This window comes from Pararge aegeria, chromosome 1 (assembly GCF_905163445.1).
Source record: "Pararge aegeria chromosome 1, ilParAegt1.1, whole genome shotgun sequence".
Taxonomy (NCBI): domain Eukaryota; kingdom Metazoa; phylum Arthropoda; class Insecta; order Lepidoptera; family Nymphalidae; genus Pararge; species Pararge aegeria.
The window spans coordinates 9,118,746-9,132,369 of record NC_053180.1 but is presented as its reverse complement, the minus strand read 5'-3'; positions in this window follow the sequence as shown (position 1 = coordinate 9,132,369).

Genomic DNA, 13,624 nt, shown 5'->3' with positions numbered 1-13,624 from the left:
AATATTTTTATGAATAATATACATAAATACTTATAATATACAGACAATGAAAAACATTCATGTTCGTTACACAAACGTACCAGTTGTGGGAATTGATTAATCAATTATATTGCGGTTATAGTCGATGTTTTTTATTTATTTTTTATTTATTATGTTACTATAATAATTTTACCATTTTTTTTTACCTTTGAGATATATTTTTTATAGCAAGTTTACTTGGCCATTTGAACATTCCCATGTGAACAATCAACCTGTATGATCGCTGCAATTTGGGTTAACTGACTCTTCCTGATTCTATCTTGATTGGCCCCTAACAATAACCTGAGGAGGTAATTTGTTCCCACTATTTACAAACCAAGATGTTTTACGTAAAAAGTATATAAGAGAGCGTATGAGTTTGGATGCAAAAATAGCTCTCAAAACTACTCATCCGATTTAAAAAAAAAACCACTCTCCAATATTTATAAATCTATCGTTAAATAGGTATGTTGAATATTTTAAACTAAGATTATTGTGATCAATCAACATTACTAAATATATTTAAACGGGTACACGCCACGATGTACCATGTACGATCCATGTATTATGTAACTTGTTCGAAATATAGACAAATCTCAAAATATTATCGTGACATGTACCCTTTCAAATATTTTTAGAAATGTTGAATATTTATATATTTCATCCAATATGGCAAAATCTAAAACTAACGAACCAATAAATTATAGTATACAATACTATAAAGTATAATATGAGACTTAGAAACCCAAGGAGGAAATGGATATCATAATTTAGATGCAACAGTATTGTAGTACAAACAATATTTAGCACGCCATCCAATATGTAACATGTCAGATTGAATGTGGTAACATTAAAATACGATTCCTACGGGCGCGGCGGTGGGACGTGCTTCGACGTATACTTCACATTGCTTGCATTGATCCGACGTTTCGATATCGGATTCGATCCGATATCTGGTCGTATATACACGTATTTACACAATATTATTTAAATTGTATGTAGAAGATACAAATATAAAAAACAAAATTGTTTTCATATACACGTGTAAATGAAAACCGAAATAATACTTCAGAGGCTTTAGAGGTACACTATTTACTGAATCTGAAACTTATCTGTGAAACTGAAACGCTAATAGTTTTTGAGTAAACCATGCCCATAGTTTTTACTGAAAGTAATCAGATAAAGCCCTAACATCAAATGCAAAAATAAAATCAAGTGACTCTTGTCACTTTATTAGGTACGCGTTGCGTAGCGTAGGTGCAATGTACGTGTCGGTCTTTTATCTTCAATATGGTTGTCATAAGTAAGCACTTCCTGCAACCGTCAACAGTATTTCGTAATTCCTTTAAACATTGTATAAAAGTATTAGTTCTACTACTACTAGTACTAGTACTAAAGTTTCTTTTCGGTTTTTCCTGGCCGTATGTATCCTATGGCCGTCTACAAGATGCAAACTACTTCTATGCAAAATTTCACCAAGATAAGTTAGGCGATTAAGCAATGCTAAGGAAACAATTTCTATTTTTACTAATCCCGCGGGTAAATTTGACCAGTAGCTTTCCTGAGATAAAATTTAATATTACCTACGTCCATAACCAGAATACAAGCTACAAGTGTGTTAAATTTCTGGGTGTTCCAAGTTTCTGTGTGTGTCTGTCTGTCTTTCCGTCTATTTATCCGTCCAACCGCGCATCACTCTGTCTGTATGTATGTCTGTCTGACGGCTTGGCTGTCTATATACAGCTCACTACCTTGAAATATTTATATTATATTCATCGCTATGTTTACTACACTACTGTATCTGTAACATATTTTGTTAGGTAGCTAATTTATTTAGGAAGATTGATTGGTTGCGTTCCGTAGTTTATGCGGCTAAAACCGCAGGGCACAGCTCCAGTTTAATATACTATATAATAAATTACGTGTCACGAGTTTTGGTCTTGAATAAACTTCGAAAGTGCTTAGAGTTTTACTTATATTATTAACGCATTGTTTAATAGGGTATAGTTTGGAAAGAAAACTGGACCGGTACACAATATCGAAAACTGGTAGGTGGCGCTGCAAAAAGGTTCTACGTGTTTTTTAAGATTCTTCGCATATGGAAATACAAATGTAACGAAAAATACAAAATGGTAGTGGAATTAAAAAGAAAACGATAAACCTAATTACTGACTTACAATCACATATACATTACATTTTAGTTACATGCATATACGTTCAAACGTGTGTGTGAATTATTGTTATAAAGTTACCTGGGTCCAAAACCTTTTAATATTTGTTGCAATAGTTATCTGTGACCCCATTTGACCTTGTGTAAACAGTTGAGTAAAATTGACTCACTTTAACATTTGAGTAAATTAAATGGGTAAAAATTCCTAAATTCTTGCTGCTGTAGCGTACTAACCACGTAGTACCTTCAAACATCATCACCAGTACCACATAAAAGCTCAGTAAAAGAGCCATTCGTTTCACCCGCATCGATTCCCATTTGCCAGCTTGGAGGAACTTTATTGCTCTTAAAACCATTTTTATTTCCCTTTCAAAAGTGCCCTCTACTCAGTGAGGGACGGTTTACGTTTAAACAAGGTGTGACCTCGCGGTTTATTGTTTGTAAATTAGGCGATCGTTTTCGAAATAAAAAATGGCGACGCGTTATTAAATGAAAGTTCAAGTTGAGGGTCAAAGGTCCCTTTCGCTTTATTTTTGTTTACGTGGGCGCTCGGAATAATAATAAGTACTAATTGAGTTTGTTGATTCTAATCGCTGAGAATTTATTACCCACCTCTCCAATCCCGCAAAAACAGCTTAACCTGGCTTTCATTTTCATACACTAAACAAATATGAAGCGATGATAGCATAGGGGCTAAACCACCATGAACTTTAACCGTTTTTAATTTAAGCCATAACATATCACTGGCCTTAACTGTGAAGGAGAGCATCGTGAGGATACCTGCCTGTAAACCTCCATAATGTTTTGAAAGGTGTTTGAATATCGTTTTGGCCAGCTCGCTAGACAACGGGCTAAGCCCTTCGGAGAGGTGAAGGAGAGGAGATACCATGTTGATGATATAATGGTAGTCATTTTGTTGCACACAAAAACTTAATTGAAGGTTCAAAAGTAAAGCTATCCTACAAACAATGTTTTGTGCAAAATACTGTACAATGTGTGAAACAGTTATAATAATAATTGTCTATATAATATTACGCGTGTGTTACAGTGTTATGGATTAAAATAACAACACAGCCGCTTGAATCTTGAGCCTTAATTTACATAAACAATATGGTTTCGCGTTCACGCTTGAACTCAGCGACCTACCTTCTAGAATTAGTGTTTAAACGTGTATGGTTTCACCTGTTTTCAGAGAAACAATATTTACTCATTCCTTTGCTACTTGTCTAAACTGGACTTAATTTCCTAATGAAGTGCCAAAATCACCTATATCCTACCCAGTGAGATCAAAGCATCCAGAGTAAATCTATTATATAGCAACTTCCGGATCTCACAGACAGAGGCACTCAGCAACTAAACGCTGTCCGCGTGGCTTAAACAAATGTCATATATGTGACACCCAGCATTCTGTAAGCCGAATGCCTCGATCAAACTATTAATATAAAGATTAATAATGTGAATTCAGCTCAAACCCCCCTCCCACATCCCACATCTGTGTAGCGGTCTGACATGGTGCCTGCCGACCGCACGTTATTCAAATTAAAATTCATTTACTTCAAGCAAACCTAATATGAGTACCTACTTTTGAAACGTCAAGTCTGTCCTTTTGTATCTACCACCGGTTTGGAAAGCAGATTCTACTAAGAAGAAGAAGGTTCTTTTGGCAGTTTTCTGAGTTGTGTTAAAATAAATAGTAAAAAATCTTGCAGGAAACTTAGAAGTTTTATCTTTTAACATCATCATCTTTGCAATAGGTAATTTGTCTTGCGAAAAATGATAGCGGATCGGTGTGCTTCCAAGTAACAATGCAATTCACTTCTTATCCGTAACAATACTTAATGTAGTTCTAGTAAAGTTCTTACGGTTTATGGGAGATCCTCATTTTTTAAAACAAACTATCATAATTATGCGATAAGATCAAAACAAAGGTCAAGTAAGCAAGCCAAAAGCGAAGTATTCCTCCTGTAAAATAGTTGGCAGCACTCTTCAAACAATATCGCAGTTTCTGTTGAGATTCCATGCCGAAATGCTTAAGTTTTGCATTACTTTGTTAGAACTAAATTATTGTGGTCTAAAGTTCTAGAAGCTACTAACAGATTCTTTATCCCTCTCTAAATGCAGACGGTCAGACGGCCTATTGCGCACTATTACATTTTGATTCAACAATACATTACTCATTGTCATTGTGTACTGGTAATCCAAAAGTAATAAATTACTTAAATTAACCAAGGTTCATATGTATAATAATACAAATAATAATTTTATAGTTTGATCTTGTAAATGATATATAAATTAAAAAAATTATTATAAAAATAGTACATTATTCTACCTACTAGACAAGCCCTTTCATTTGATGTGGATGTCAGGCAGGGATTGAGGAAGTTGTGAAAAAATATACACGTTGCGTCACGTTTGCGTCGGGGGTTAAATATAATAAACGAAAGTTCTTCTAAAAAACTCGGACAAGGGTTCGCAAAATAAAACCAATCATAATTACTCCGTTCCTCCCTTTGAACATCATGCATAAATCATAATAAATGAATTTAATAGCATGGTCTTGTTTATGTTTCATTAGTCAATTTGCATTATTTTGTTGCATTCTAGGATTCGTCGAGGTCATCATTTTTTATTTATTTTATCAGCGTGTTTTTACCAGATAGTTAAATATTGTGTGATAAAAACCATTGATTGTTTTTTACTTGCACTTTGAGGGCACATCTGAGTGTTACTAAAAAATTAAAAAAACACGCATTGGAGCAGGGTTGTGGGCCTATGCTCTACAGTCGTCTCTCCTATGGGAGATGGGCATAGCTAGCAAATGACGTTTATAGGCTGCTGATGATGTATCAATACTCAGGGAATGTCTGTATAATCTTAATATATATAAATCTCCTGTCACGATGTTTGTCCGCGATGGACTCCTAAACTACTTAACCGATTTTAAATTAAATTGGCACACCGTGAGCAGTCTGGTCCAACTTAAGAGATAGGATAGCTTAGATCTTTAATTATAGTTGCAATTTTATTCTATTGCAAATTATTTGTCTATAATTAATTGACAGTCACATGACGGTCATACTACTATACTCATTTAAGGCTTAGCGATACTGAATACTTTAAAAACAAAATCAAACGCAGACGAAGTCGCGGGCAACAGCTAGTGTATAATAGTTCTTATTTTATAACAATATGTTAATAAAAACCTAAGAAAAAGTACTTCAAATTTTCTACTATAAGAGGTAACATATTTTATTGTATCGAGAAGACATATTCAGAAGTACGGAAAACGATAACAATTAATTTTTTTCGCAGCTGTGTAAAACTACCCCCTACATAGATTATGAATAGGTTAATCTTACCAGTTTAACACGAGGTACTAACTGAGCCAATTTTGAAATAGCATCGTAAGTTTACCTTTATCAGTTAAGGTGGTAACCTTAACTGATAAAGGTCACAATCACCTTTCTGCTCTCATAGGTATATGAGAGCAGAAAGGTGATTGTTCAAAAAAATCTTAGTCATTAAATGGCTTGAAACGTATGATTCAATTTGTCGAACATCTAATTTCAATTGTGTTTGATGTTAATTAAATTACGATTTTGAAAGTATTACTTATACGATAATATATTCCGATTGTTTTGAATATAATGTGTATATACATATGCCGTGTGGCAGATGAGAACACAGTTGAATTGAATAAAATAAAGAGAGAACGGGCTGCAGCGTCCTCGTGCTAATATTACGATCTACTATGATCCCACAACCCGTCTGCCCAGCGTGATGGTTATTCCCCGTAGTCCGGTGGATTGCTATAGGCTATTGGTGAATGTGTTAATGTATGAAAGCAATTTTTAAGGCAGAATTTATAAGTTTAAAAAATCACTATCATCGTTTTCAAGCTAACAGCAACTTCCTGGGATTCATTGTATAGGCAGTTTAATACGACACGATCTTCCCTATAACGATCTAGGACCAATGTTATAAGTTATCCATGAAACAACCTGTTAAAATCTCCCTAGAGATGAGAATACACATCATAGTAATTCGTAAATTCTTTGTTTACAACATTCAAACAGGAAAACTTTCAAACTATGGAAATTCTGTGAAGAGAAAATGCAAATTAGCATTTTCTGGAAAGTTCTTACTAACTTACTTTTAAAGTTGGTTTTACTTAACCTAACTTGGCCTTTTTGTAACCTAATCTAATTACACCTGAGTCACCAAAAAAATCCAAACTTTTCTCAGAACTTTGGTATAGTTATAGAATGTTTCTTATGTATGGAACTCAAACGACCTTCTGCAGTAAGTATTGTCTTTTTTATAAAATATAGCAGCATAAAACCAACAATTCACATTTGTTTGTAGCTATGTCAAAAATTTCGAGAGCTCTTATTGTTACTGATGCTGCAGTTTATAATTCAAGACAGTATATTTGTTACAAAAATAGTCTTATGTCCGCAAATATCCGCAATACGAAAAAAATAATCAAGGAACAAGCGGCCCTCCTGGATTTTGGAACTCCCTACAAAAGACCTATCCCTGCAGTGGACGTCACTTGGTTAAGGGCATGTGATGATAATGATTGATTATCTGCAGAAACTACATGTGTTTGGGAAGTTAGACCTAAGTTTATAGTTGTAACATTGTTTCTAACAGAAATTCGTGTTCCTGCGCATTACACACCCGCTTTCTTACAATAAGTTATAAGAATTAAACTATGAAGGTAATCTTACAGCTAAACAATATTATAATATATTTTTAAAAAGCTTTTATTATTAGGTAATAAAAAAAAACTTAAGTTTTTAGTTTTTGCGAGACACATTTGTTGGTGTACATAACTGATTTTTATAAATATACAAAGATAATAAGTTAAGATAATATATGAATTTTTCATACAATGGTGTCAGCAGAAAATTCAAGCACATATGGCTATAATTATTATAATTATTGCGGGTGTTCAGGCAGTCTGCAATAAGCTTTAGATTTAAGTCTATACATTTGACTTTATGTTCGGCATTACAGGAAGCCACGCACTTGCTTTAATTATAAGCTAGAATTCTTTGAATCCGAAGTATCAAAATTTAACATTAATATTAAATATATATATTATTTGCTTCGTAAAACGATATTAATTTAACTGCGGCTATATTTCTTGGTAACTAACCTATAAATTTATACAGTAAGAAAGCTTTAATAATGATTTTTCAAGGACTTTAAATAAGAAGGTGATTTTTCGGTTCGATGTGTGTTTAGTGTTAATGATATTTCGTTAATTTTTGGTTACTTTTTTAACTCAAAGTCAAAAAGTAATATGTTGAACAATCTATGCACCTATATAAATAATCTAGTTAAATAAAAGAATAAATAGTTTGTTAGTTGTAATTTCAAGGGTAGCAAAGGGGGTATCACTTTAGAATAATCCAGAGATATTTAATATATAAATATAATAATTGAAATGGTTTAATTAATGAATGGTACGATTATCAGCTGGCTATAAATCTTTTCTTTATTTGTACGCATTATACATAGCACAGTAGTAAGTATGGCGCTTATTTGGCTTTTTATAAATCTATTCTTTAATGGCGCGGTTTATTGAGATGTTATGCTATTGTTAACTAATACACATTATCAATCAGCCTATAACAGTCTACTTCTAGACTTAATGCTTCTCCCAATGAAAGAGTTTGCCCGTAATCAATGCGCTGGGCAGACGGGTTGGTGATCTGTTCCAACCACCTACTTGTTGTGGTAACACGGAGGAAACTGCTAACCGTTCTACTTTATATTCCGTTAGAAGAGGTTAAGGCCGTAGTCCACGCTGGTCCAATGCGGATTGGTGGACATTCACTGATATACATATACCTATCTCATTTTTGAGACACGGACGTTATTAACACGGCAAATAATTTGTGATTATATACAGAGTATATGCCTTATTGATCTGATGTTTCCAGTTACCGGTTCGCTAGAGCCGAGCCCCATTGAAGTATCATGGTGGGGCAGTGCTCTAATTCTTTCTCTCGTATAAGAGAAGGGACTGTTTCCAGCAGAGAGAGCAATGGGCCGAGAATGATAAAACTTTATGAAATCTACCAACGTCGTACCAATTACGATAAGCTCTCTTGCTTTTCGATTCAAATCTAGCTATCGTGAGATATGTTTATTTATTTATTTATTAATAGCACTAACAACATGTATATTACTCGTTTTTAAATATAGCACACACACAAAAACATGGAATGATATGCACGTCAATTACAAGTCCACATAGCATTGACCAAGCGTCATGTAAAATTAATTTAAAAAAATTCAACTCACCGATGTGTTTTGTGAGTTTTTTCCTAAAAGCTGTGGGTGAGTCATGGAAGATATCGATGCCAGGTACCTTTTTAAATAACTCTTAACAAGACTAGTTATTAACCTAGAAGGATATGATGTAGAAGATACTTTTCCGTAAAGCTGGATAAACAACATTCCTAAACATGGGAATTGAAAATTTAAATTGTTTGCTAGTTAAAAAACATATTTCGTAAATACCTTGCTAAAACTCAGAAATCTGTTAAGAGCCGTAAAGTATGGAAATTGTAACACAATTAAAGGCTTTGCATAAACTTATTGTATAATACCTAGTCGTTTAATCTTCTTCGTACCCCACTAATCTGGCAAATTGAGGGTAAATTACTATACAGGGTTAGAAGACATCTGTAGATAAATTATAATCATTATATTATGAATATTATGATAAGTTCACGACTTCATTCTATAATTCCGGCAGGCGAAATCTCGTTATTATGACATTATCCTAAGCCTAAACATGTACCACTAAGAAACACTCTCCAATAATGAAGACAGGGATTAAATGCATAGACCACAGAATTTAAAACATACAGAATCCCAATTCAGGCATTTTTGCATGCAGTGCATTGTGTCCTAAAACAGCGAAGACGCCCCGAGCACGTCTCACTTGTCACCCACGGAATGTTGCTAGCTCACAAACTTATTCAATTTTCCTCATTTTATGGTAAACGTCCTGTTCGAGAAACACTACTAAAGCGGAATGGTTTTTGATGCTTCAATATAAATCGTGTACACGGATTCTGTATGTTCTCAATTCTGTGGCTTAGACTACAATTTTGATTTGCTGCACGAATGAGAGTTGGTTGGCTGTAACGCCATAGTATCACATTTCAATGATAATAACCGGGACTTCAAGTGCACTGCGATACTTCCTTGACTCTTTATGGACTTGTCAAAAGCCTAAAAAGTAATTTCCCTGCCATTATTTGAACTTTCGCCGTTCAAGTACCGCCGCGTCGCCATTTTTCATTCCGATAACAATCATGTAATTTACAAAACAATAAACGGCGAGGTCGCGCCTTGTTTAAGCGTGAACCGCTTTTTCACTGAGCTGACGGCTTTTATTGCAAGGGAAATAAAAAAAGGTTTTAAGTGTTATAAAATTCCTCAAAGCTAGCAAATGGGCTCGATGCGGATGAAGTGAACGACTCTTTTATGAAACATTTAGGTGGCAGATTAGTACTGAGTTTATTGCATGTTATTTAAGTACTAAGGAGATTAAATATAGATCGTCATTTTTTAATCTTCATTTTCAGGGATTGTAATAAGAACCAGAAACCAGAAACTGGTACCTTTTCTACCACGCGCGTTTTAGCAGATCATGGGTCCTGTATAAAATAAAACAAATAGTTCACTCATATTTGATAAAAAAATTCAGTAGTTTTTTAAGTGACTTTGCATTATACGTAACAAAAATTTTACAATGACTACAGAGTATACCAAATAAAAACCAGTGCTGGACTCCTGCATTTTCGGGTGTACTCTTCCGAACAAACGCTTTACACACTCACGACACCTACATAGTCCTTAAATGCTAACAATTTCACCACTTTCCATGGACTGCGAAGTTATTCCACTTTTTCTTGTCTTGGTAAGGCTCGTTAACCCACATACGCTCTATATTTCTATCTCTATATGTACATGCCTCTTTCTTCATATAGAATGATATGTGGCCAGCTGTAAGGTAGTAATAGACGGATGATTATATATTGACTTATTGTATAAGAAGCCTAAAGCTTATAAAATATAGCAATATAAAGTCAGTTCCAATGTTCAGCTAAGCGAGAATCAATTACGACCCAATTAATAACGTAAAGCAATACTCCAGAATATCAAATAATAATAATGGAAGATAATAAAGCTCAAATGACTCGATGCGATGATGAATGACAATAAATGACCACGTGCGGAATATTTACGTAAAGGTGAGAATATGTTGCCCAAAGCGACAAAAGGTTTGACGTAGTTTAGAAGAAAGGAAACCTCAACCTCAGCCCACTGAAAGTTACTTCCGAGTTATTGATACCTATGTAATTTTATATATATCTTTTTTATACCTACATTATATGTGGTTTGGCTTCTAGTCTTAAAACAAGGATGTATCCTTCGCACATTTTTTTATGCTTATTAAAAGTTTTCCATATTTGATTTAGACGTTTCTTCTCATCTACGTCCGGTTGACCAATGCAAAATTCATAAGTGAAGGTACGCCATATATTTTCGTAAAAATAACGATCAGTTATCAGTCTATTATTATTTTCTCTTCTATTTTTATTACGTATCCAACATTATATAATATCAGTTCAACAAAGAATATATGATAAATCGAAGTTCTATCTGTCTGCCGCCTTATTCTTTTCATTGATACTGCATGACATCAATTTGCAATGTGAAAAGTTTCGAAATTATCTGCACTAAGACAAATGCTTTGTCAGCCACTTACCAGAACTACGTACGCGAGAATACGTCAAGGATTCTACCGACTTTGAATTCATAAAAAAGCAGTTAATATATAAAAGCTTAAATTAACACTGTAAGAATGAATTTATGACACTCTTAAATTGACGTGACCGAAAGTTGTATCTTTATATCTTCAATACTTAATAGTAATTAATTAAATTGAACTTGAAATTGATCTGTCGAATCGTGTATATGGTGACAATAAATGAAAATTAAATATTAACAAATTTGATCATACACTGTATTTTTAAGTTCTACATTAGTGTTGTCTTGCATCATGAACTGATTACTATGCCGGGCTATCATGACTTTAAAACTCCAAGAGAGATCTTCGATAGCGCAAGACTAAATTCGCCATCTATCGCAAGCGGCGTTAAACGAATAGAATTTAATTACTGCGCTGGCTCTTAATAATCCAAATTAAAGTTTATATCTAATATTCAAACAGACTAATTGATTCCCCTACAAAATAAAAAAATGGTTTTAATGTGGTTTGAATTCGTGAAACGTTAAAGGAATACACCCAAATGAGAAATAAATTGGCTTGTTCGGCCATTGTTAGCAGAGTTAATTGAAAATCCAGTCGACCATCCAAATTACTTAAATTTGTATAACAACATATTAATTATTAAGTATACCTATATTTGATTTATTTTAATATTTAATTACACCTTCATTCTTAGTTTCAAATGAGATGAATAGGTGAACTCGCTAAAGAGCACTCTAAAGAGTTTATTACGTAGTAATGAGTCTATGATACTGTGGCCGATAACTTAACATGCTCTGTGAGACAAGGATGTGCACAACGCTTTTCTCTTTACTTCAGCGGCGTACTGGGAATTTTTTGACAGAAGAATTAATAACTTAAAACGGATGACGCCTAAAATAAATTAATTTTGAGCTTTTTGAATAATTTTTGGCTCAACCCGGGGTTTGCAAAATATTCTTCCGTTGCCAGTTATATGAAAATGTTAGGTTAGGCAGCACATTTGTGCATGTATGAAGTGCACGCCACTGCCTCATGATCTACTATACCAACGAAGAAGTTATTGTTTGAATTTTTTGTGTTGATAATGTCTATCTACTGGTCATACTATGTAACTTAGTCCTTATTATATATTATCAAATTCTTATAAAATTAATGTTTATTATTATATTCATGTTAGTAAATTAATAATTACAATGTCTAAGCATAAAGATTTATTAGTTGTAATATGCGTATAATATTTTATTCCAGTGGGCAACATTGCGCGTCATATTGCAAAAACATGCATAAAATCCAACAGCGATGGATGGATGCTGCCACATAACTGAAATTGAATAAGCTCTAACGAACCCCGTAATTCGCTTAGGGCAGGGTTATCATGTTAACTTTGAAATATTTGCAACGAACCGGAAAAATAAATGAAGACCAGCGAACGTTTTATGATACGTAAGCATTACGATACAATATTTTTATTTTTAATGATGGTAGATCAAACCCATACTGTGTATTTCTAGCCATGTTGATTTCAATTTTTGTAAACTTACATTAACTTCGTCGACATTGACGTCGGCTGCGACTTCTAGGAACTATGTTTTGATAGTTCCTAGAAATGGTAGGATTGACATATAAATAATTAAATGGCAATGTTTCTTTTATTTATTAATTAAAGCTGATTCGAGATTCAGCTTTACGAAACTCTAATTTTGTTTAAATAGAATAGTTTAGATAGAGATTAGACTCACCTCTGCCCTAAATTCGAACCCTATAATAAAGTGGTTACACTATTTATAATTACTTAATTCAACTTAAGTAATATGTTACACGTGATTTCGGCGCATTACAATTTATCAATCAATTTTCAAATTAATTGAAACTATCTGTACACTTTGAAAATAGTGTTTGCACTCGATTTTATAAAAAGGCATTTGTTATGGTGAACAGGGTAAAATGAAAAGTAATCGTGCATGTCCTAAAATTTAAAAATGGAATTTGAAAATCTGAGTTCGTTAAATGTAATTAGCGAATTTACTACCTCACTGAATTTCAAATTCATCGAAATTCAACAAATCCGATTGATTCATTAAATTTAAATGCACAATTCAGTCACACTTCCAATATAAATTGTTTTAAAATTAAATTTCCAATCGCTAATGAATTCCAGACTTTCGCAACTAATCGAATACCGGGCAAGTTTCTGTTACGCCCGTCGAATTGCTATCTACCACAATCATTAAAATTATAAACCTTTTGCTTAGAAATCCATTGGAATTATTTAAAAGAATTTCAATTGCATACTCAAATTGAGTATACATACTCAAAAGTCCCTCTCTAAATCCTGATTTACACATCATATCTTCATTTATTTGAAATGAGACCTAAACAGTAAACGATTTATCTCATTTCTATTAGGAAAAAATAAACAATAGCGTGATTTATTAATTATACTCTATTCCTTCGTTTATTTTTAAACTGGTGTGCACCCAGTTAAAAAATTAAAGATGGATTCACATAGATAGAACTAGAATACAATGTGGTCGTATCGCTTAGCAGTGATCTCTGTCAGACGCATACACAGAGGACAATTAGACGAGTAAGGTGGATCGACTAGTGTAGAGCAAAAAGGTAGCTCATCG